Consider the following 22,066-nt stretch of genomic DNA (forward strand, 5'->3'; position numbering starts at 1 on the left):
ACCCATAGAGTCAGATCTAAGGCTAACAGTTACTACCCATAGAGTCAGCTCTAAGGCTAACAGTTACTACCCATAGAGTCAGCTCTAAGGCTAACAGTTACTACCCATAGAGTCAGCTCTAAGGCTAACAGTTACTACCCATAGAGTCAGCTCTAAGGCTAACAGTTACTACCCATAGAGTCAGCTCTAAGGCTAACAGTTACTACCCATAGAGTCAGCTCTAAGGCTAACAGTTACTACCCATAGAGTCAGCTCTAAGGCTAACAGTTACTACCCATAGAGTCAGCTCTAAGGCTAACAGTTACTACCCATAGAGTCAGCTCTAAGGCTAACAGTTACTACCCATAGAGTCAGCTCTAAGGCTAACAGTTACTACCCATAGAGTCAGCTCTAAGGCTAACAGTTACTACCCATAGAGTCAGCTCTAAGGCTAACAGTTACTACCCATAGAGTCAGCTCTAAGGCTAACAGTTACTACCCATAGAGTCAGCTCTAAGGCTAACAGTTACTACCCATAGAGTCAGATCTAAGGCTAACAGTTACTACCCATAGAGTCAGCTCTAAGACTAACAGTTACTACCCATAGAGTCAGCTCTAAGGCTAACAGTTAATACCCATAGAGTCAGCTCTAAGGCTAACAGTTACTACCCATAGAGTCAGCTCTAAGGCTAACAGTTACTACCCATAGAGTCAGCTCTAAGGCTAACAGTTACTACCCATAGAGTCAGCTCTAAGGCTAACAGTTACTACCCATAGAGTCAGCTCTAAGGCTAACAGTTACTACCCATAGAGTCAGCTCTAAGGCTAACAGTTACTACCCATAGAGTCAGCTCTAAGGCTAACAGTTACTACCCATAGAGTCAGCTCTAAGGCTAACAGTTACTACCCATAGAGTCAGCTCTAAGGCTAACAGTTACTACCCATAGAGTCAGCTCTAAGGCTAACAGTTACTACCCATAGAGTCAGCTCTAAGGCTAACAGTTACTACCCATAGAGTCAGCTCTAAGGCTAACAGTTACTACCCATAGAGTCAGCTCTAAGGCTAACAGTTACTACCCATAGAGTCAGCTCTAAGGCTAACAGTTACTACCCATAGAGTCAGCTCTAAGGCTAACAGTTACTACCCATAGAGTCAGCTCTAAGGCTAACAGTTACTACCCATAGAGTCAGCTCTAAGTCTAACAGTTACTACCCATAGAGTCAGCTCTAAGGCTAACAGTTACTACCCATAGAGTCAGCTCTAAGGCTAACAGTTACTACCCATAGAGTCAGCTCTAAGGCTAACAGTTACTACCCATAGAGTCAGCTCTAAGGCTAACAGTTACTACCCATAGAGTCAGCTCTAAGGCTAAGTGCACATGTAACCTTACTGTGGATTGCTGTACTGTGTCTGTCTCACTGTTCCCTAGTTAGACAAGTAAATTGTATCTGGATTGGTTGGGATGGCAGTGTTTGATTGGCCCACCCTTGCCACTGATCAGCCAGTCAGATGAGCGGGGCCTTGGGTTAGGAAGGAGAATAGGGTGAAAGTGCCGCTGATCCAGTTTTATATTTCCCCCACTGATGGTAAAGGTTAGGATTGGGGGAGGGGAAGCTGAACCTAGATCTGTACCTAGGGAAAACGTCACCCCGGAGCGGGTGGGGAACATAGTTTGGTTTAGTCTGCTGGTAAACTTGGGCTTCGTGTGAAATAGAAGTCTATTCCCTATATAGTGGGCTCTGGCCTAGTGAACACAGTGCCATTTCATACTCAGCCTATCCTAAAGAAGTCAGTCTTTTGGAATGGTTTATTCATCAAATATCTAGTCAGGAGCCAAGGACTATACACATATTTTACACTTCTCTTGCATTTTTTAAATGTCTTCCCGAATCCCCTTATATATGAGAGTAAAATGTTTCCCCTTGATTTTATGTCCTGGTGTAAATTCTGATTTTATGTCCTGGTGTAAATTCTGATTTTATGTCCTGGTGTAAATTCTGATTTTATGTCCTGGTGTAAATTCTGATTTTATGTCCTGGTGTAAATTCTGATTTTATATCCTAGTGTAAATTCTGATTTTATGTCCTGGTGTAAATTCTGATTTTATGTCCTGGTGTAAATTCTGATTTTATGTCCTGGTGTAAATTCTGATTTTATATCCTGGTGTAAATTCTGATTTTATGTCCTGGTGTAAATTCTGATTTTATGTCCTGGTGTAAATTCTGAAACATTTGCAAAAACATTGCTGTGATTGTAGCTCAGCATGAATCAAACCACTGACATCTTGTGAGTCCAACACGATTATACTGTATATCAACAATATATTGTTAGGTGTGACCAGGGTTGAATCTTTTTAATAGTCTTTAGCCAGGACAAGGTGATGGTGTTTATGAAATTAACTTTTGTTGTCTTGGAAGGATTATACATAAAAATTGATAGCACTTTGAAATTCTTCCCCAGATACACCTGCGCTTTAATGTAGACCTAAAATTAGGTTAGTTTTTAAAACACTTCATACCTGTGCTAACTTATGAGGGGGAAGTGTAAAGCATTTTCAAAAGTCTGATAAATGTAACTTAAATGTATGTAACTTTGTTTACATGATTGGCATAGTGGTCTATTTGCTGTTATTAGAGGCTAGTTTGGGAGAGGTAGGTAGCCTATACCTATGACAGGACAATGCTTTGCGTCTATCAAGGTTTCCCCTTTGTAACTTTTAGAACAGTAAACGCTTTGCAACATGGTCTTCGAAGTGATAAGTACCTTATCCTTACCTGCCCAGGGTTCTACTGTAATGGATTTAATGGATATTAAATAGAAAAGTCTAGAACAAGAAGCACAGTAACAGCCATTTGTCCATGCTGTTTACCAACCAAATTAATTGGTTTGCATTGATTCTAAAGAAAAGCATAGTCACTTTTTTTATTACTGTGTAATAGTTACTCAACAATTTCTAATTTACAGATAAGGACAAAGGTACTGGATCATTCCTAGGGTCTGTCCCAAATGCTATTTCCTATGTAGGGCACTACTTTTGACCAGGGCCTGTAGGGCTCTGGTACATAGGGAATAGGGTTCCATTTGGGACGGAACCATAGAGAACTGGGCCACAATCGCTCTGATTGGAGGAGGAGGGGAGGTTAAAGGTTAATGATGATATCACCTTTTTGGATTGACTGCATGATGTAAATGTATGTGTGATTAAATCATTATGAGAAAAACATATCTGGTGTCATTCTCATTCTGTGCTCAACCCATTCAGTCTCCTTCAAGCGTTCTTATTGTACAGATATTTGTTGGCTGTTTCTGAGCTAATATCCTGCAATTTTTACATTTTAATATGGCTCAAGCATAATCATTTGGGTGGGCAACATGAAAGTTTGTGAGGGCAATGCCCTACCCTGCACCCCCATAGATGTTGAAGAGATCTATTGAGGCTGATATTGACTAGTGTTCAGAAGTGATACAAATTAACCTTACCAGCATAAAACCTTTGCCAATTTTGCATTACACCATATTTGTTATATTTTTCATGCCACTGAGAATTCGTAGTGATTATTGAAATCACTTCTTGATGTGTATACCATTTCCTACCAACCATTTTGAATGCCTCCATACTGCCCTACAAAGGCAAAACGCAGCAACTACATTTTCTTTTTACTGCAAAATCTGACTTCAATCTAGACTCTAGACAGAGAGCAATTTCTGATACTCCATGATATATTCTGATCAACTGGCTTGTTCTTGTGTCAGGAAACGAAATACCACATTAATCAGATAAAATACCTGGCCATTACAACAGACCAAAGACATGTGACCACATTCGTAGTTACTGCGTTTTGCATTTGTAGGGCAGCATACATTTCAGTTGTCATGGGGTGTATGTAACCTTGGTAGAAGCACTTTCAAAATGCACCATTGCTCGCAGAAGGTGTTTGGAGCCCTTTTCCCTTGCGCCACAAGGTGGAACCAGTTCACCAACACTCCTCTCTCCCTAAAAATAGTTGCGGACTGTTGAGCGGTAGGGAGCTGACCAAATGGAGACAGGCGGGAGCGAGCACAGACGGGAGCGCCAGGGAAAAGTGGAACAAGGCGGAGAAAGTGTGTAGTCAGTGCGGTTACCTTGCTAGAAGTGTTGTAACTGATGACGGTGTAGTGTCGACAGGGAAGTCGAGGAGAAAAGATAAGACGAAAAGTTTATGGAATTATACCCTCTCCACAATTGCTTACTTTGACAAAACAAGGATTATTACAGGCAGAAGACAAGGTATGTCGAGTCTGACTGGTTGTCTTACCTAGGAGAATGAAACATGTCTTATTTACTGTTCTAGTTTGCTAGCTAGTTAATCCTGCTAACTAGCTAACTAACTAACTAGCGCGTCTTCCCACAAATGGAGTTTTGCTTTCAGCGAGTAGAACGAGCCCCTGGCCTCCTGAAATGAGAAGCAACCTGTTCCGACTCGCCGATCCAGCCGATCCACGGCACGGTAGATTCTGGTGGTTGGTGATGGTCGACTAGCAGGTTACTGGTTAGATGACAGGTTGGAATCGTTGATCGTGTACCTAGCGTTAGGAGGAAACACCAAACCAGCTACAGTTCCTTATTTCGTGCCTTTAGAATGTGAAATAGAGAAATATAGTACATAGTTAGCCCTAATTACCTCACACTAGCTACCTAACTAACCTAGGGGGAGAGGAGCATACATATTCCAGGAAGCTGCTCTCTGGCCTCTTGGCTGGAAACCTGACGGTGAATTGCATTGAATTCTACGTCGGGCACAAATTAGCATTTGAATCGGGAAAGTTACCTCACACGACCTCCACAAGCCATAATGGTGAATAAAAATATATTTTATCATACGTTACCGGTTGTCCTTTAGGCGGTATGAATGTGAGACAGTATACCCACAGGAAAGTATCATTAAGGAAACTTTTCAAACCATTGGTAGTGCTTTCAGATGTATATTACATGAAGCATGCACACAATGTAAAAGTACATGCGGGAGATGCATGGCTCCTGCGGACCTAGTGCACTTGTTTACCTGGTTCTGCGTGTTTCAGGTGATAGAAAGGTTAACCCACTTCCCCTTTGAAATGTTTTATGGAATTCTACTTTTCGGTGGATCTATTGTCACATTCCAACCGACAAAACAGCACAGAAAACTGGCAAAGTACATTAAAATATAATTTAATTCATCTTTCTGGCATGCAGAGGTGAGAGGAAACGTTCCTGATTCAAATGCTCATTTCTGCTCGATGTTGAATTAAATGCAATTCAAAATCAGGTGTCCAGGCATCTTCTTGGAATGTTCCTACATGAAGAAGTACCCATAACTACTAAACCAACTGCAGCTTGCTAACAAAACAGTTTATTTGGTGTTTTACACAATCGAATCGGGTTACATTGCCTTCAGAAAGTATTCATACCACTTGACTTATTCCACATTTTGTGTTAAAGCCTGAATTCAAAATGGATTAAAACCATTTTTTCTCACCTTTCTACACAAAATACCCCATAATGACAAACTGGAAACGTTTTTTTTATGTTATTTTTTTATTATTGAAAATTAAAAGCATCTAATTTATGTAAGTATTCACACCCCTGGCCCTGAATCAATACATGTTAGAATCACTTTTGTCAGCGATTACAGCTGTGAGTCTTTCTGGGTAAGTCTCTAAGAGCTTTGCACACCTGGATTGTACAATATTTGCCCATTTATTATTTTCAAAATTCTTCAAGCTCTGTCAAATTGGTTGTTGATCATTGCTAGACAACCATTTTAAGTCTTGCCATAGATTTTCTATTAGATTTAAGTCAAAACTGTAACTCGGCCACTCAGAACATTCACTGTCTTCTTGGTAACAACTCCAGTGTAGATTTGACATTGTGTTCTAGGTTATTGTTCAACTGAAAGGGGAATTCATATCCCAGTGTCTGGTGAAAAGCAGACTGAACCAGGTTTTCCTCTAGGATAGCTTAGCTCTATTACGTTTCTTGTTTTGTCCTGAAAAACACCCAGTCCGATTACAAGCATACCAATGAGTTAGTCCTAAATACTTCCAAAACTAAAAGCATTGTATTTGGGACAAATCATTCACTAAACCCTAAACCTCAACTACGTCTCGTAATGAATAATGTGGAAATTGAGCAAGATGAGGTGACTAAACTGCTTGGAGTAACCCTGGATTGTAAACTGTCATGGTCAAAACATGTTGATACACCAGTAGATAAGATGGGGAGAAGTCTGTCCATAATAAAGCAATGCTCTGCCTTCCTAACACTATCAACAAGGCAGGTCCTACAGGCCCTGGTTTTGGTGCACCTGGACTACTGTTCAGTCATGTGGTCAGGTACAACAAAGAAGGATTTGGGAAAATTGCAGTTGGCTCAGAACAGGGCAGCACGGCTGGCCCTTAAAAGTACACAGAGAGCTAACGTTAATGACATGCATGTCAATCTCTCATGGCTCAAAGAGGAAGAGAGATTGACTTCATCATTACTTGTTTTTGTAAGATGTGTTGACAAGCTGAATGTACCGAGCTGTGTGCTAGTAGTTTAAACAGACAGCTTGGACACCCCACGAGAGAGGGAGGGAGGGAGGCAGGCAGACTATGGGAGGTGCACAGTACTACATAGAGCCATGACTACATGGAACTCTATTCCACATCAGGTAACTGATTCAAGCATTAGAATCAGATTTAAAAAGCAGGTAAAAATACACCTTATGGAACAACGGGGACTGTGAAGAGACACACAAAGGTACAGACACATGCATCAGCACACATTGTGATATTGTTGTATGGTGGTATTGAACATGTTGTGGACATGTGGTGGTGTAGGGATGTTATATGATGTACTGTTTTATCTTCAGCTCATTCCGTACTAATGTAACCGATGTGAAATGGCTAGTTAGTTAGCGGTAGTGCGCGCTAATAGCGTTTCAATCAGTGACGTCACTCGCTCTGAGACCTGAAGTGGTAGTTCCCCTTGCGTTGCAAGGGCCGTGGCTTTTGTGGCGTGATGGGTAATGATGCTTCGTGGGGTGTCAGTTGTTGATGTGTGCAAGGGTCCCTGGTTCGAGCCCGGGTTGGGGCGAAGAGAGGGACGGAACCTACACTGTTACACAAACACAGTTCACTGTTTTATCTGTTGTTTTATATGTAATGTGGGTGCTTTGGTGTGTTTGGACCCCAGGAAGAGTAGCTGCTGCCTTGGCAGGAACTAATGGAGATCCATAATAAACCCCAGGAAGAGTAGCTGCTGCCTTGGCAGGAACTAATGGAGATCTATAATAAACCCCAGGAAGAGTAGCTGCTGCCTTGGCAGGAACTAAATGGTGATCCTTAATAAACTCCAGGAAGAGTAGCTGCTGCCTTGGCAGGAACTAATGGAGATCCATAATAAACCCCAGGAAGAGTAGCTGCTTTCTTGGCAGGAACTAATGGGGATCCATAATAAACCCCAGGAAGAGTAGCTGCTGCCTTGGCAGGAACTAATGGGGATCCATAATAAACCCCAGGAAGAGTAGCTGCTGCCTTGGCAGGAACTAATGGGGATCCATAATAAACCCCAGGAAGAGTAGCTGCTGCCTTGGCAGGAACTAATGGGGATCCATAATAAACCCCAGGAAGAGTAGCTGCTTCCTTGGCAGGAACTAATGGGGATCCATAATAAACCCCAGGAAGAGTAGCTGCTGCCTTGGCAGGAACTAATGGGGATCCATAATAAACCCCAGGAAGAGTAGCTGCTTTCTTGGCAGGAACTAATGGGGATCCATAATAAACCCCAGGAAGAGTAGCTGCTGTCTTGGCAGGAACTAATGGGGATCCATAATAAACCCCAGGAAGAGTAGCTGCTGCCTTGGCAGGAACTAATGGGGATCCATAATAAATACAAATAACATGATGCAGCCACCACTATTCTAGAAAATATGAAGAGTGGTACTCAGTAATGTGTTTTATTGGATTTGCCCCAAATGTAACACTTTGTATTCTGGACAAAAAGTGCATTTCTTTGCCATATTGTTGTTGCAGTATTACTTTAGTGCCTTGTTGCAAACAGGATGCATGTTTTGGAATATTTCTGTACACAAACTAGCCACCAAACTAATCACTGTAACCAAAAAACATTTAGAAAGTTTGAGGTGAGGGAGAAACTGGTGGAACAAGTATTAGCATTGTTAAGTATCTTGCTAACTGTATCGAATTGTCCGTTAGCTAGCCAGAGAAATGTTGAGCAACATTAGCCAACTCACCTGATCAAATAATTGAGTTTATGGTGTGAGAATTAGCTGGCTGATAAAGTCAAACAGCTAATGTTAGCTAGCTAACGTTACAACATCAGATGAGCTACCAATTTGCTATTGTATTAACTATACGACTCCTTGCCGTTCTTCAAGTTATAACGAGTTAGTTGCTTACTGGACCCCGGCAATCTGTGTGAAATGTTAACTAGCTAACAAACTAACCACTATCTGTTAACTAATGTTTTCCCTCTACAGTATGTGGTTCATTTTCAGAATGAGAGAATTAGGTGAAAATGAGGCGTTGCTGGTTAAACAAGTGTAGCTGGACCTGGTTTAAACTGGATGCCACTATAGAGGTGAAAGGACCACAAAACACTTCCCCTCTTTCTCACTTTTGCTCGCACATTGTAGAACACATGTCCAGAGGCAGAAAGTGTACAATGTAACAATGTGCCAAAGATATAGTTTTTGTTGTCTTGACAGTAACACGTGTGTGTGTGTGTGTGTGTGTGTGTGTGTGTGTGAGGGGGATTATAATTTTTTTATACTCGGTGTACGTTATTTTTGCACACATGTAGCCTTCTGCACTTGATCGATGTCTATAGTGGCCACTATAATACAGCAACAATAGAATGTCTGTTTGTCTACTTCTACTTTAAGATGTTTTTTACCCCAAGTGCAATATTTAGATGTGTGGTCACAAGCGTTATATTATAAAGGCTGTCGTGGGAACAAGCGTTCTATTATAAAGGCTGTCGTGGTCACAAGCGTTCTATTATAAAGGCTGTCGTGGTAACAAGCGTTCTATTATAAAGGCTGTCGTGGTAACAAGCGTTCTATTATAAAGGCTGTCGTGGTCACAAGCGTTCTATTATAAAGGCTGTCGTGGTAACAAGCGTTCTATTATAAAGGCTGTCGTGGTCACAAGCGTTCTATTATAAAGGCTGTCGTGGTCACAAGCGTTATATTATAAAGGCTGTCGTGGTCACAAGCGTTATATTATAAAGGCTGTCGTGGTCACAAGCGTTATATTATAAAGGCTGTCGTGGTCACAAGCGTTCTATTATAAAGGCTGTCGTGGTCACAAGCGTTCTATTATAAAGGCTGTCGTGGTCACAAGCGGTCTATTATAAAGGCTGTCGTGGTCACTAGCGTTCTATTATGAAGGCTGTCGTGGTAACAAGCGTTATATTATAAAGGCTGTCGTGGTCACAAGCGTTCTATTATAAAGGCTGTCGTGGTCACAAGCGTTCTATTATAAAGGCTGTCGTGGTCACTAGCGTTCTATTATAAAGGCTGTCGTGGTAACAAGCGTTCTATTATAAAGGCTGTCGTGGTCACAAGCGTTCTATTATAAAGGCTGTCGTGGTAACAAGCGTTCTATTATAAAGGCTGTCGTGGTCACTAGCGTTCTATTATAAAGGCTGTCGTGGTCACAAGCGTTATATTATAAAGGCTGTCGTGGTCACAAGCGTTATATTATAAAGGCTGTCGTGGTCACAAGCGTTCTATTATAAAGGCTGTCGTGGTCACAAGCGTTCTATTATAAAGGCTGTCGTGGTCACAAGCGTTCTATTATAAAGGCTGTCGTGGTAACAAGCGTTATATTATAAAGGCTGTCGTGGTCACAAGCGTTCTATTATAAAGGCTGTCGTGGTCACAAGCGTTCTATTATAAAGGCTGTCGTGGTCACTAGCGTTCTATTATAAAGGCTGTCGTGGTAACAAGCGTTCTATTATAAAGGCTGTCGTGGTCACAAGCGTTCTATTATAAAGGCTGTCGTGGTAACAAGCGTTCTATTATAAAGGCTGTCGTGGTCACTAGCGTTCTATTATAAAGGCTGTCGTGGTCACAAGCGTTCTATTATAAAGGCTGTCGTGGTCACTAGCGTTCTATTATAAAGGCTGTCGTGGTCACAAGTGTTCTATTACAAAGGCTGTCGTGGTCACTAGCGTTCTATTACAAAGGCTGTCGTGGTCACTAGCGTTCTATTACAAAGGCTGTCGTGGTCACAAGCGTTCTATTATAAAGGCTGTCGTGGTCACTAGCGTTCTATTATAAAGGCTGTCGTGGTCACAAGCGTTCTATTATAAAGGCTGTCGTGGTCACTAGCGTTCTATTATAAAGGCTGTCGTGGTCACAAGCGTTCTATTTTAAAGGCTGTCGTGGTAACAAGCGTTCTATTATAAAGGCTGTCGTGGTCACTAGCGTTCTATTATAAAGGCTGTCGTGGTCACTAGCGTTCTATTATAAAGGCTGTCGTGGTCACTAGCGTTCTATTATAAAGGCTGTCGTGGTCACTAGCGTTCTATTATAAAGGCTGTCGTGGTCACTAGCGTTCTATTATAAAGGCTGTCGTGGTCACAAGCGTTCTATTATAAAGGCTGTCGTGGTAACAAGCGTTCTATTATAAAGGCTGTCGTGGTCACTAGCGTTCTATTATAAAGGCTGTCGTGGTAACAAGCGTTCTATTATAAAGGCTGTCGTGGTCACAAGCGTTCTATTATAAAGGCTGTCGTGGTCACAAGCGTTCTATTATAAAGGCTGTCGTGGTCACTAGCGTTCTATTATAAAGGCTGTCGTGGTCACTAGCGTTCTATTATAAAGGCTGTCGTGGTCACTAGCGTTCTATTATAAAGGCTGTCGTGGTCACAAGCGTTCTATTATAAAGGCTGTCGTGGTAACAAGCGTTCTATTATAAAGGCTGTCGTGGTAACAAGCGTTCTATTATAAAGGCTGTCGTGGTCACAAGCGTTCTATTATAAAGGCTGTCGTGGTAACAAGCGTTCTATTATAAAGGCTGTCGTGGTCACTAGCGTTCTATTATAAAGGCTGTCGTGGTCACTAGCGTTCTATTACAAAGGCTGTCGTGGTCACAAGCGTTCTATTATAAAGGCTGTCGTGGTCACTAGCGTTCTATTATAAAGGCTGTCGTGGTCACAAGCGTTCTATTACAAAGGCTGTCGTGGTCACTAGCGTTCTATTACAAAGGCTGTCGTGGTCACTAGCGTTCTATTACAAAGGCTGTCGTGGTCACTAGCGTTCTATTACAAAGGCTGTCGTGGTCACTAGCGTTCTATTATAAAGGCTGTCGTGGTAACAAGCGTTCTATTACAAAGGCTGTCGTGGTCACTAGCGTTCTATTACAAAGGCTGTCGTGGTCACTAGCGTTCTATTACAAAGGCTGTCGTGGTCACAAGCGTTCTATTACAAAGGCTGTCGTGGTCACAAGCGTTCTATTATAAAGGCTGTCGTGGTCACAAGCGTTCTATTATAAAGGCTGTCGTGGTAACAAGCGTTCTATTATAAAGGCTGTCGTGGTCACAAGCGTTCTATTATAAAGGCTGTCGTGGTAACAAGCGTTCTATTATAAAGGCTGTCGTGGTCACAAGCGTTCTATTATAAAGGCTGTCGTGGTAACAAGCGTTCTATTATAAGGCTGTCGTGGTAACAAGCGTTCTATTATAAAGGCTGTCGTGGTCACTAGCGTTCTATTATAAAGGCTGTCGTGGTAACAAGCGTTCTATTATAAAGGCTGTCGTGGTCACAAGCGTTCTATTATAAAGGCTGTCGTGGTCACAAGCGTTCTATTATAAAGGATGTCGTGGTCACTAGCGTTCTATTATAAAGGCTGTCGGGGTCACTAGCGTTCTATTATAAAGGCTGTCGTGGTCACTAGCGTTCTATTATAAAGGCTGTCGTGGTAACAAGCGTTCTATTATAAAGGCTGTCGTGGTCACTAGCGTTCTATTATAAAGGCTGTCGTGGTCACAAGCGTTCTATTATAAAGGCTGTCGTGGTCACAAGCGTTCTATTATAAAGGCTGTCGTGGTCACTAGCGTTCTATTATAAAGGCTGTCGTGGTCACTAGCGTTCTATTATAAAGGCTGTCGTGGTCACTAGCGTTCTATTATAAAGGCTGTCGTGGTCACTAGCGTTCTATTATAAAGGCTGTCGTGGTCACTAGCGTTCTATTATAAAGGCTGTCGTGGTCACTAGCGTTCTATTATAAAGGCTGTCGTGGTCACTAGCGTTCTATTATAAAGGCTGTCGTGGTAACTAGCGTTCTATTATAAAGGCTGTCGTGGTCACTAGCGTTCTATTATAAAGGCTGTCGTGGTCACTAGCGTTCTATTATAAAGGCTGTCGTGGTAACAAGCGTTCTATTATAAAGGCTGTCGTGGTAACAAGCGTTCTATTATAAAGGCTGTCGTGGTAACAAGCGTTCTATTATAAAGGCTGTCGTGGTCACTAGCGTTCTATTATAAAGGCTGTCGTGGTCACTAGCGTTCTATTACAAAGGCTGTCGTGGTCACAAGCGTTCTATTATAAAGGCTGTCGTGGTCACTAGCGTTCTATTATAAAGGCTGTCGTGGTCACAAGCGTTCTATTACAAAGGCTGTCGTGGTCACTAGCGTTCTATTACAAAGGCTGTCGTGGTCACTAGCGTTCTATTACAAAGGCTGTCGTGGTCACTAGCGTTCTATTACAAAGGCTGTCGTGGTCACTAGCGTTCTATTATAAAGGCTGTCGTGGTAACAAGCGTTCTATTATAAAGGCTGTCGTGGTCACTAGCGTTCTATTACAAAGGCTGTCGTGGTCACTAGCGTTCTATTACAAAGGCTGTCGTGGTCACAAGCGTTCTATTACAAAGGCTGTCGTGGTCACAAGCGTTCTATTATAAAGGCTGTCGTGGTCACAAGCGTTCTATTATAAAGGCTGTCGTGGTCACAAGCGTTCTATTATAAAGGCTGTCGTGGTAACAAGCGTTCTATTATAAAGGCTGTTGTGGTCACAAGCGTTCTATTATAAAGGCTGTCGTGGTAACAAGCGTTCTATTATAAGGCTGTCGTAGTAACAAGCGTTCTATTATAAAGGCTGTCGTGGTCACTAGCGTTCTATTATAAAGGCTGTCGTGGTAACAAGCGTTCTATTATAAAGGCTGTCGTGGTCACAAGCGTTCTATTATAAAGGCTGTCGTGGTCACAAGCGTTCTATTATAAAGGATGTCGTGGTCACTAGCGTTCTATTATAAAGGCTGTCGGGGTCACTAGCGTTCTATTATAAAGGCTGTCGTGGTCACTAGCGTTCTATTATAAAGGCTGTCGTGGTAACAAGCGTTCTATTATAAAGGCTGTCGTGGTCACTAGCGTTCTATTATAAAGGCTGTCGTGGTCACAAGCGTTCTATTATAAAGGCTGTCGTGGTCACTAGCGTTCTATTATAAAGGCTGTCGTGGTCACTAGCGTTCTATTATAAAGGCTGTCGTGGTCACTAGCGTTCTATTATAAAGGCTGTCGTGGTCACTAGCGTTCTATTATAAAGGCTGTCGTGGTCACTAGCGTTCTATTATAAAGGCTGTCGTGGTCACTAGCGTTCTATTATAAAGGCTGTCGTGGTAACAAGCGTTCTATTATAAAGGCTGTCGTGGTAACAAGCGTTCTATTATAAAGGCTGTCGTGGTAACAAGCGTTCTATTATAAAGGCTGTCGTGGTCACTAGCGTTCTATTATAAAGGCTGTCGTGGTCACAAGCGTTCTATTATAAAGGCTGTCGTGGTCACTAGCGTTCTATTATAAAGGCTGTCGTGGTCACTAGCGTTCTATTATAAAGGCTGTCGTGGTCACTAGCGTTCTATTATAAAGGCTGTCGTGGTCACTAGCGTTCTATTATAAAGGCTGTCGTGGTCACAAGCGTTCTATTATAAAGGCTGTCGTGGTAACAAGCGTTCTATTATAAAGGCTGTCGTGGTCACAAGCGTTCTATTATAAAGGCTGTCGTGGTAACAAGCGTTCTATTACAAAGGCTGTCGTGGTCACTAGCGTTCTATTACAAAGGCTGTCGTGGTCACTAGCGTTCTATTACAAAGGCTGTCGTGGTCACAAGCGTTCTATTACAAAGGCTGTCGTGGTAACAAGCGTTCTATTATAAAGGCTGTAGTGGTCACTAGCGTTCTATTATAAAGGCTGTCGTGGTCACTAGCGTTCTATTATAAAGGCTGTCGTGGTAACAAGCGTTCTATTATAAAGGCTGTCGTGGTCACTAGCGTTCTATTATAAAGGCTGTCGTGGTCACAAGCGTTCTATTATAAAGGCTGTCGTGGTAACAAGCGTTCTATTATAAAGGCTGTCGTGGTCACTAGCGTTCTATTATAAAGGCTGTCGTGGTCACAAGCGTTCTATTATAAAGGCTGTCGTGGTCACAAGCGTTCTATTATAAAGGCTGTCGTGGTCACTAGCGTTCTATTATAAAGGCTGTCGTGGTCACTAGCGTTCTATTATAAAGGCTGTCGTGGTCACTAGCGTTCTATTATAAAGGCTGTCGTGGTAACAAGCGTTCTATTATAAAGGCTGTCGTGGTAACAAGCGTTCTATTATAAAGGCTGTCGTGGTAACAAGCGTTCTATTATAAAGGCTGTCGTGGTCACAAGCGTTCTATTATAAAGGCTGTCGTGGTCACAAGCGTTCTATTATAAAGGCTGTCGTGGTCACTAGCGTTCTATTATAAAGGCTGTCGTGGTCACAAGCGTTCTATTATAAAGGCTGTCGTGGTAACAAGCGTTCTATTATAAAGGCTGTCGTGGTCACTAGCGTTCTATTATAAAGGCTGTCGTGGTAACAAGCGTTCTATTATAAAGGCTGTCGTGGTCACAAGCGTTCTATTATAAAGGCTGTCGTGGTAACAAGCGTTCTATTATAAAGGCTGTCGTGGTCACAAGCGTTCTATTATAAAGGCTGTCGTGGTCACTAGCGTTCTATTATAAAGGCTGTCGTGGTCACAAGCGTTCTATTATAAAGGCTGTCGTGGTCACTAGCGTTCTATTATAAAGGCTGTCGTGGTCACTAGCGTTCTATTATAAAGGCTGTCGTGGTCACTAGCGTTCTATTATAAAGGCTGTCGTGGTCACTAGCGTTCTATTATAAAGGCTGTCGTGGTCACTAGCGTTCTATTATAAAGGCTGTCGTGGTCACTAGCGTTCTATTATAAAGGCTGTCGTGGTCACTAGCGTTCTATTATAAAGGCTGTCGTGGTCACTAGCGTTCTATTATAAAGGCTGTCGTGGTCACTAGCGTTCTATTATAAAGGCTGTCGTGGTCACTAGCGTTCTATTATAAAGGCTGTCGTGGTCACTAGCGTTCTATTATAAAGGCTGTCGTGGTAACAAGCGTTCTATTATAAAGGCTGTCGTGGTAACAAGCGTTCTATTATAAAGGCTGTCGTGGTAACAAGCGTTCTATTATAAAGGCTGTCGTGGTCACTAGCGTTCTATTATAAAGGCTGTCGTGGTCACAAGCGTTCTATTATAAAGGCTGTCGTGGTCACTAGCGTTCTATTATAAAGGCTGTCGTGGTCACTAGCGTTCTATTATAAAGGCTGTCGTGGTCACTAGCGTTCTATTATAAAGGCTGTCGTGGTCACTAGCGTTCTATTATAAAGGCTGTCGTGGTCACAAGCGTTCTATTATAAAGGCTGTCGTGGTAACAAGCGTTCTATTATAAAGGCTGTCGTGGTCACAAGCGTTCTATTATAAAGGCTGTCGTGGTAACAAGCGTTCTATTACAAAGGCTGTCGTGGTCACTAGCGTTCTATTACAAAGGCTGTCGTGGTCACTAGCGTTCTATTACAAAGGCTGTCGTGGTCACAAGCGTTCTATTACAAAGGCTGTCGTGGTAACAAGCGTTCTATTATAAAGGCTGTAGTGGTCACTAGCGTTCTATTATAAAGGCTGTCGTGGTCACTAGCGTTCTATTATAAAGGCTGTCGTGGTAACAAGCGTTCTATTATAAAGGCTGTCGTGGTAACAAGCGTTCTATTATAAAGGCTGTCGTGGTCACTAGCGTTCTATTATAAAGGCTGTCGTGGTCACTAGCGTTCTATTATAAAGGCTGTCGTGGTCACAAGCGTTCTATTATAAAGGCTGTCGTGGTCACAAGCGTTCTATTATAAAGGCTGTCGTGGTAACAAGCGTTCTATTATAAAGGCTGTCGTGGTAACAAGCGTTCTATTATAAAGGCTGTCGTGGTAACAAGCGTTCTATTATAAAGGCTGTCGTGGTCACAAGCGTTCTATTATAAAGGCTGTCGTGGTCACAAGCGTTCTATTATAAAGGCTGTCGTGGTCACTAGCGTTCTATTATAAAGGCTGTCGTGGTCACTAGCGTTCTATTATAAAGGCTGTCGTGGTAACAAGCGTTCTATTATAAAGGCTGTCGTGGTCACAAGCGTTCTATTATAAAGGCTGTCGTGGTAACAAGCGTTCTATTATAAAGGCTGTCGTGGTCACTAGCGTTCTATTATAAAGGCTGTCGTGGTCACTAGCGTTCTATTATAAAGGCTGTCGTGGTCACAAGCGGTCTATTATAAAGGCTGTCGTGGTAACAAGCGTTCTATTATAAAGGCTGTCGTGGTAACAAGCGTTCTATTATAAAGGCTGTCGTGGTAACAAGCGTTCTATTATAAAGGCTGTCGTGATAACAAGCGTTCTATTATAAAGGCTGTCGTGGTCACAAGCGTTCTATTATAAAGGCTGTCGTGGTCACTAGCGTTCTATTATAAAGGCTGTCGTGGTAACAAGCGTTCTATTATAAAGGCTGTCGTGGTCACAAGCGTTATATTATAAAGGCTGTCGTGGTCACTAGCGTTCTATTATAAAGGCTGTCGTGGTAACAAGCGTTCTATTATAAAGGCTGTCGTGGTCACTAGCGTTCTATTATAAAGGCTGTCGTGGTAACAAGCGTTCTATTATAAAGGCTGTCGTGGTCACTAGCGTTCTATTATAAAGGCTGTCGTGGTAACAAGCGTTCTATTATAAAGGCTGTCGTGGTCACAAGCGTTCTATTATAAAGGCTGTCGTGGTCACTAGCGTTCTATTATAAAGGCTGTCGTGGTAACAAGCGTTCTATTATAAAGGCTGTCGTGGTAACAAGCGTTCTATTATAAAGGCTGTCGTGGTAACAAGCGTTCTATTATAAAGGCTGTCGTGGTCACTAGCGTTCTATTATAAAGGCTGTCGTGGTAACAAGCGTTCTATTATAAAGGCTGTCGTGGTCACAAGCGTTCTATTATAAAGGCTGTCGTGGTCACTAGCGTTCTATTATAAAGGCTGTCGTGGCTAACTGCAATATTGTTTTTTCTCAAGACTTGTCATTTTGCAGTAAAGTCTAGGCAACAAATAACATTGGATTGCTTTCTTTAAATTTTTTAGCTGTGAGTTCGGTTCACATTAACCACTTTTAATTTTACACACAGAGACTGATCATGTAGATCATGTTGTTATTTAATTAGTTAAAACCTGCATTTCCCCTAGCAGGGATTTTTTTTACATGTTTCAGTGCAACACTAAACAAGGTGTCACCTTTTTGGGCGCTCAGCTGTTTGCAACCCTGTGTACAGGCTTCCTTTTTTTCACTCTGTCAATTAGGTTAGTATTGTGGAGAACCTACAGTGTTGTTGATCCATCCTCAGTTTTCTCCTATCACAGCCATTAAACTCTGTAACAGTTTTAAAATCACCATTGGCCTCATGGTGAAATCCCTGAGCGGTTTCCTTCCTCTCCGGCGACTGAGTTAGGCAGGACGCCTGTATGTTTGTAGTGACTGGGTGTATTGATACACCATCCGAAGTGTAATGAATAAATGTAAGATGCTCAAAGGGATACTCAATGTCTGCTTTTTTAAAAACCCATCTACCAATAGGTGCCCTTTGTGAGGCGTTGGTAAAACTCCCTGGTCTGTGGTAGAATGAGGGACCTGACAGATAATTGTATGTGTGGGGTACAGAGGTGAGGTAGTCATTCAAAAATCATGTTAAAGACTATTATTGCACGCAGTGTGAGTCGATGCAACTTATTTTGTGAGTTGTTAAGCAAATGTTTACTCCTGAACTTATTTAGGCTTGCCATAACAAAGGGGTTGAATACTTACACGAAACCTAAACCAGCTGCGCACGTGCGCCATCGTGCATACATTTATGTTGTCCCCCCTACACCAAACGCAATTACGACACGCAGGTTAAAATATCAAAGCAAACTCTGAACCAATTACATTAATTTGGGGAAAGGTCGAAAAGCATTAAACATTTATGCCAATTTAGCTAACTAGCTTGCACTTGCTAGCTAATCTGTCCTATTTAGCTAGCTTGCTGTTGCTAGCTAATTTGTCCTGAGGTATAAATATTGAGTTATTTTACCTGAAATGCACAAGGTCCTCTACTCTGACAATTAATCCACACGTAAAACGGTCAACCGAATCGTTTCTAGTCATCTCTCCTCTTTCCAGGCTTTTTCTTCTTTGAACTTGGTGATTGGCATCTAAACTTTCATAGTATTACCACGACGACCGACAACACAGTTCGTCTTTCAATCACCCACGTGGGTATAACCAATGAGGAGATGGGAGAGGCAGGAATTGCACCGTGATCTGCGTCACAAATAGAACTGACTTCTATTTTAGCCCTTGGCAACGCAGACGCTCACGAGCAGTGTAGGTGCAATAATATAGATTTCTAAATGTATTTTGCAACGCACGCGACGAGAGCGGTGTAGTCAGGGTATTAGACTCGACATTTCAGCTTTTCATTTTTGATTATTTTGTAAAAATGTCTAAAAACACAATTCCACTTTGACATTATGAGGTATTGTGTGTGTGTGTAAACCAATGACACATAATCTTAATGGAATCCATTTTAAATTCAGGCCGTAACACAACAAAATGTGGGGAAAGTTAAGGGGTGTGAATACTTTCTGAGGCACTGCATGTTCTCCTGCCTCCAAAGTGTTCCCACGCATAATAGAGAGATATGTGTTCATATACAAATGGAAGCAAGGTTTGAAATGATTATTTTAGTCAAATATTATATCTGTTTGGGCTTTTTCCGGTCAATTTGCAATCTACAAATTATTTGAAATTATGTTCTGGCCCCCTGACCATCCGCTCATCAACTAGCCTGTGTCTAGTTGATGATCCTTGGTTTACGGTTTGATCATTTCTCTGGGCTTCTCTCTCTACCTTCCATATGATATTGATGTAATTCTATGTAATGCCAGCAGCAGCAGCAGCAGCAGTCAGACCCTGGGAGGAAGGAACCTTCAGAAGGACCAGACTCAGCCCGTCCTTCCCCGGCTAGAGAAGGATGTCGTTTATTTAGCATCACCAGGTCATTTAGCATCCGTTGGATGTTGCAGCATAACCTCAGACATCCACCGGCTCAATTACTAGAGCGCCGTTTGAGGACGAGATGAGCTGGGCTCACACGATGGCAATACCATCAAGAAGCTCTCTGTATGTTGTAGTCCTGGAGTATCATTTATTCAGTCCTGGGCCATCAAATTATTCCAAAATACTACTTACAAATGGAATTTAGAATGGATAGGAAAAGTGTGATTTATCAAACAATCCTACGATCGTCATACGCACACCCGTAGGAGATCACCATTTGATAAATACCAATTGTTTTCAGCCTCGGTGTTTGTGTACAAACTTGGCTATTTGCATTTTGAAATGCCCCTAATTAACCATATGTGGTTAAAATCATCCCTTTAAAGCCCGGGGGGGAATATACAGCGTCGTACCATGAAATAGAGGTGTTAGTGTCAGAGACTGAGTACAACCAACATTTTTTTAATTTGTCTCGCTAAGTTGTGGCTTGACCAGTAAACATAAAAACATAGCTACAAAGCGAGGACCATTAGGACAATTCAAGTTGCTTTAGCAATGGCAAATATACTTCAAATGTCTGGTCGTCGCGAAGAGGTATCGTGGAAAGGAAACAAAACATGAAGCAGTCCTAATGCTGGATGGAGTCAAGCAGCCTTATGTTGTCACACAGAATCACATGTTTCTTTCCAAGCTATAGCACACAATATTTGACTTAAAGTAGTTTTTTTTTAAAGGACCAAAGAGTTTAGTCGTATTTGGGAACTCATTAGTGGCAAAGAAACCTCTCTTGACGTCCACTCTGAAAAGACCTGAACGTGGATAGCACATGGATGTGCACCGGGGAATGACATGCGCTTGTAGGTCTCAAATTCAGACTCACATTAAGCATCTCCAATCCAAAATTATATCTAGAATTGGCTTCCTATTTCGCAACAAAGCCTCCTTCACTCATGCTGCCAAACATACCCTCGTAAAACTGACTATCCTACCGTTCCTCGACTTCGGCGATGTCATCTATAAAATAGCCTCCAACACTCTACTCAGTAAATTGGATGCAGTCTATCACAGTGCCATCTGTTCTGTCACCAAAGCCCCATATACTACCCACCACTGCGACCTGTACGCTTTCGTTGGCTATCCCTCGCTTCATATTCGTCGCCAAACCCATTGGCTCCAGGTCATCTATAAGTCTTTGCTAGGTAAAGCCCCGCCTTATCTCAGCTCACTGGTCACTATAGCAGCACATGCTCCAGCAGATATATCTCACTGGTCACCCCCAAAGCCAATTCCTTCTTTGGTCGTCTTTCCTTCCAGTTCTCTGCTGCCAATGACTGGAAGGAACTGCAAAAATCAATGAAACTGGAAACACTTATCTCCCTCACTAGCTTTAAGCACCAGCGGTCAGAGCAGCTAACAGATCACTGTACCTGTACATAGCCCATCTATAAACAGCCCATCCAATTATTTATTTTTGTTGCTCCATTGCACCCCAGTATCTCTACTTGCACATTCATCTATCATCTATCACTCCAGTGTTTAATTGCTATATTGTAATTACTTTGCCACTATGGCCTATTTATTGCCTTACCTCTCTCTATATATGGATTGTTATTTTCATAAATTAACTGATGTGCACCCCCCCTCGCCCCCCCCACTCAGAACAGCCTCAATTCGTCGGGACATGGACTCTACAAGGTGTCAAGCGTTCCACAGGGATGCTGGTCCATGTTGACTCCAATGCTTCCCACAGTTGTGTCAAGTTGACTGGATGTCCTTTGGGTGGTGAACCATTCTTGATACACATGGGAAAATGTTGAGCGTGAAAAACCCAGCAGCGTTGCAGTTCTTGACACAAACCAGTGCGGCCTGGCACCTACTGCCATAACTCGTTCAAAGGCACATTACATTTTCTGTCTTGCCCATTCATCCTCTGAATGGCACACATACACAATCCATGTCTCAATTGTCTCAAGGCTTAAAAATTCTTTATTAACCTGTCTCTTCCCTTCATCTACACTGATTGAAGTAGATTTAACAAGTGACATAAGGGATCATATCTTTCACCTGGTCAGTCTGTCTGTCATGGATAGAGCAGGTGTTCTTAATGTTTTCTATACTCAGCAGTGGTGTAAAGTACTTAAGTAGTACTTTCAAGTATTTTACTTAAGTAGTTTATTGGGGTATCTGTACTTTACTTCAATATTTATATTTTTGACGACTTTCACTTTTACTCCACTACATTCCTAAATAAAATGATGTACTTTTTACTCCATACATTTTCCCTGACACCTAAAAATACCTGTTACATTTTGAATACTTAGCAGGACAGGAAAAGAGTCCAATTCACGCACTTATCAAGAGAACATCCCTGGTCATCCATGCTGCCTCTGATCTGGCAAACTCACTAAACAGAGAACATCCCTGGTCATCCATACTGCCTCTGATCTGGCAAACTCACTAAACAGAGAACATCCCTGGTCATCCATACTGCCTCTGATCTGGCAAACTCACTAAACAGAGAACATCCCTGGTCATCCATACTGCCTCTGATCTGGCAAACTCACTAAACAGAGAACATCCCTGGTCATCCATACTGCCTCTGATCTGGCAAACTCACTAAACAGAGAACATCCCTGGTCATCCATACTGCCTCTGATCTGGCAAACTCACTAAACAGAGAACATC

At 42.1% G+C, this 22,066-nt stretch overlaps 1 protein-coding gene across 9 annotated transcripts in view; it reads left to right on the forward strand.

The window, feature by feature from the left end:
• The first annotated feature begins 4,032 nt into the window (after positions 1-4,032).
• LOC106569568 (rho GTPase-activating protein 12) overlaps positions 4,033-22,066 on the forward strand; it is a 151,322-nt gene continuing 133,288 nt past the window's right edge. For all 9 annotated transcript variants that reach the window (XM_045694399.1, XM_045694402.1, XM_045694401.1 and 6 more), the window contains exon 1: positions 4,033-4,247. The gene's annotated coding sequence lies outside the window, so the exon portion shown is untranslated. The remainder of the gene's footprint in view (positions 4,248-22,066) is intronic.

Source organism: Salmo salar, chromosome ssa14 (assembly GCF_905237065.1).
Source record: "Salmo salar chromosome ssa14, Ssal_v3.1, whole genome shotgun sequence".
Taxonomy (NCBI): Eukaryota; Metazoa; Chordata; class Actinopteri; order Salmoniformes; family Salmonidae; genus Salmo; species Salmo salar.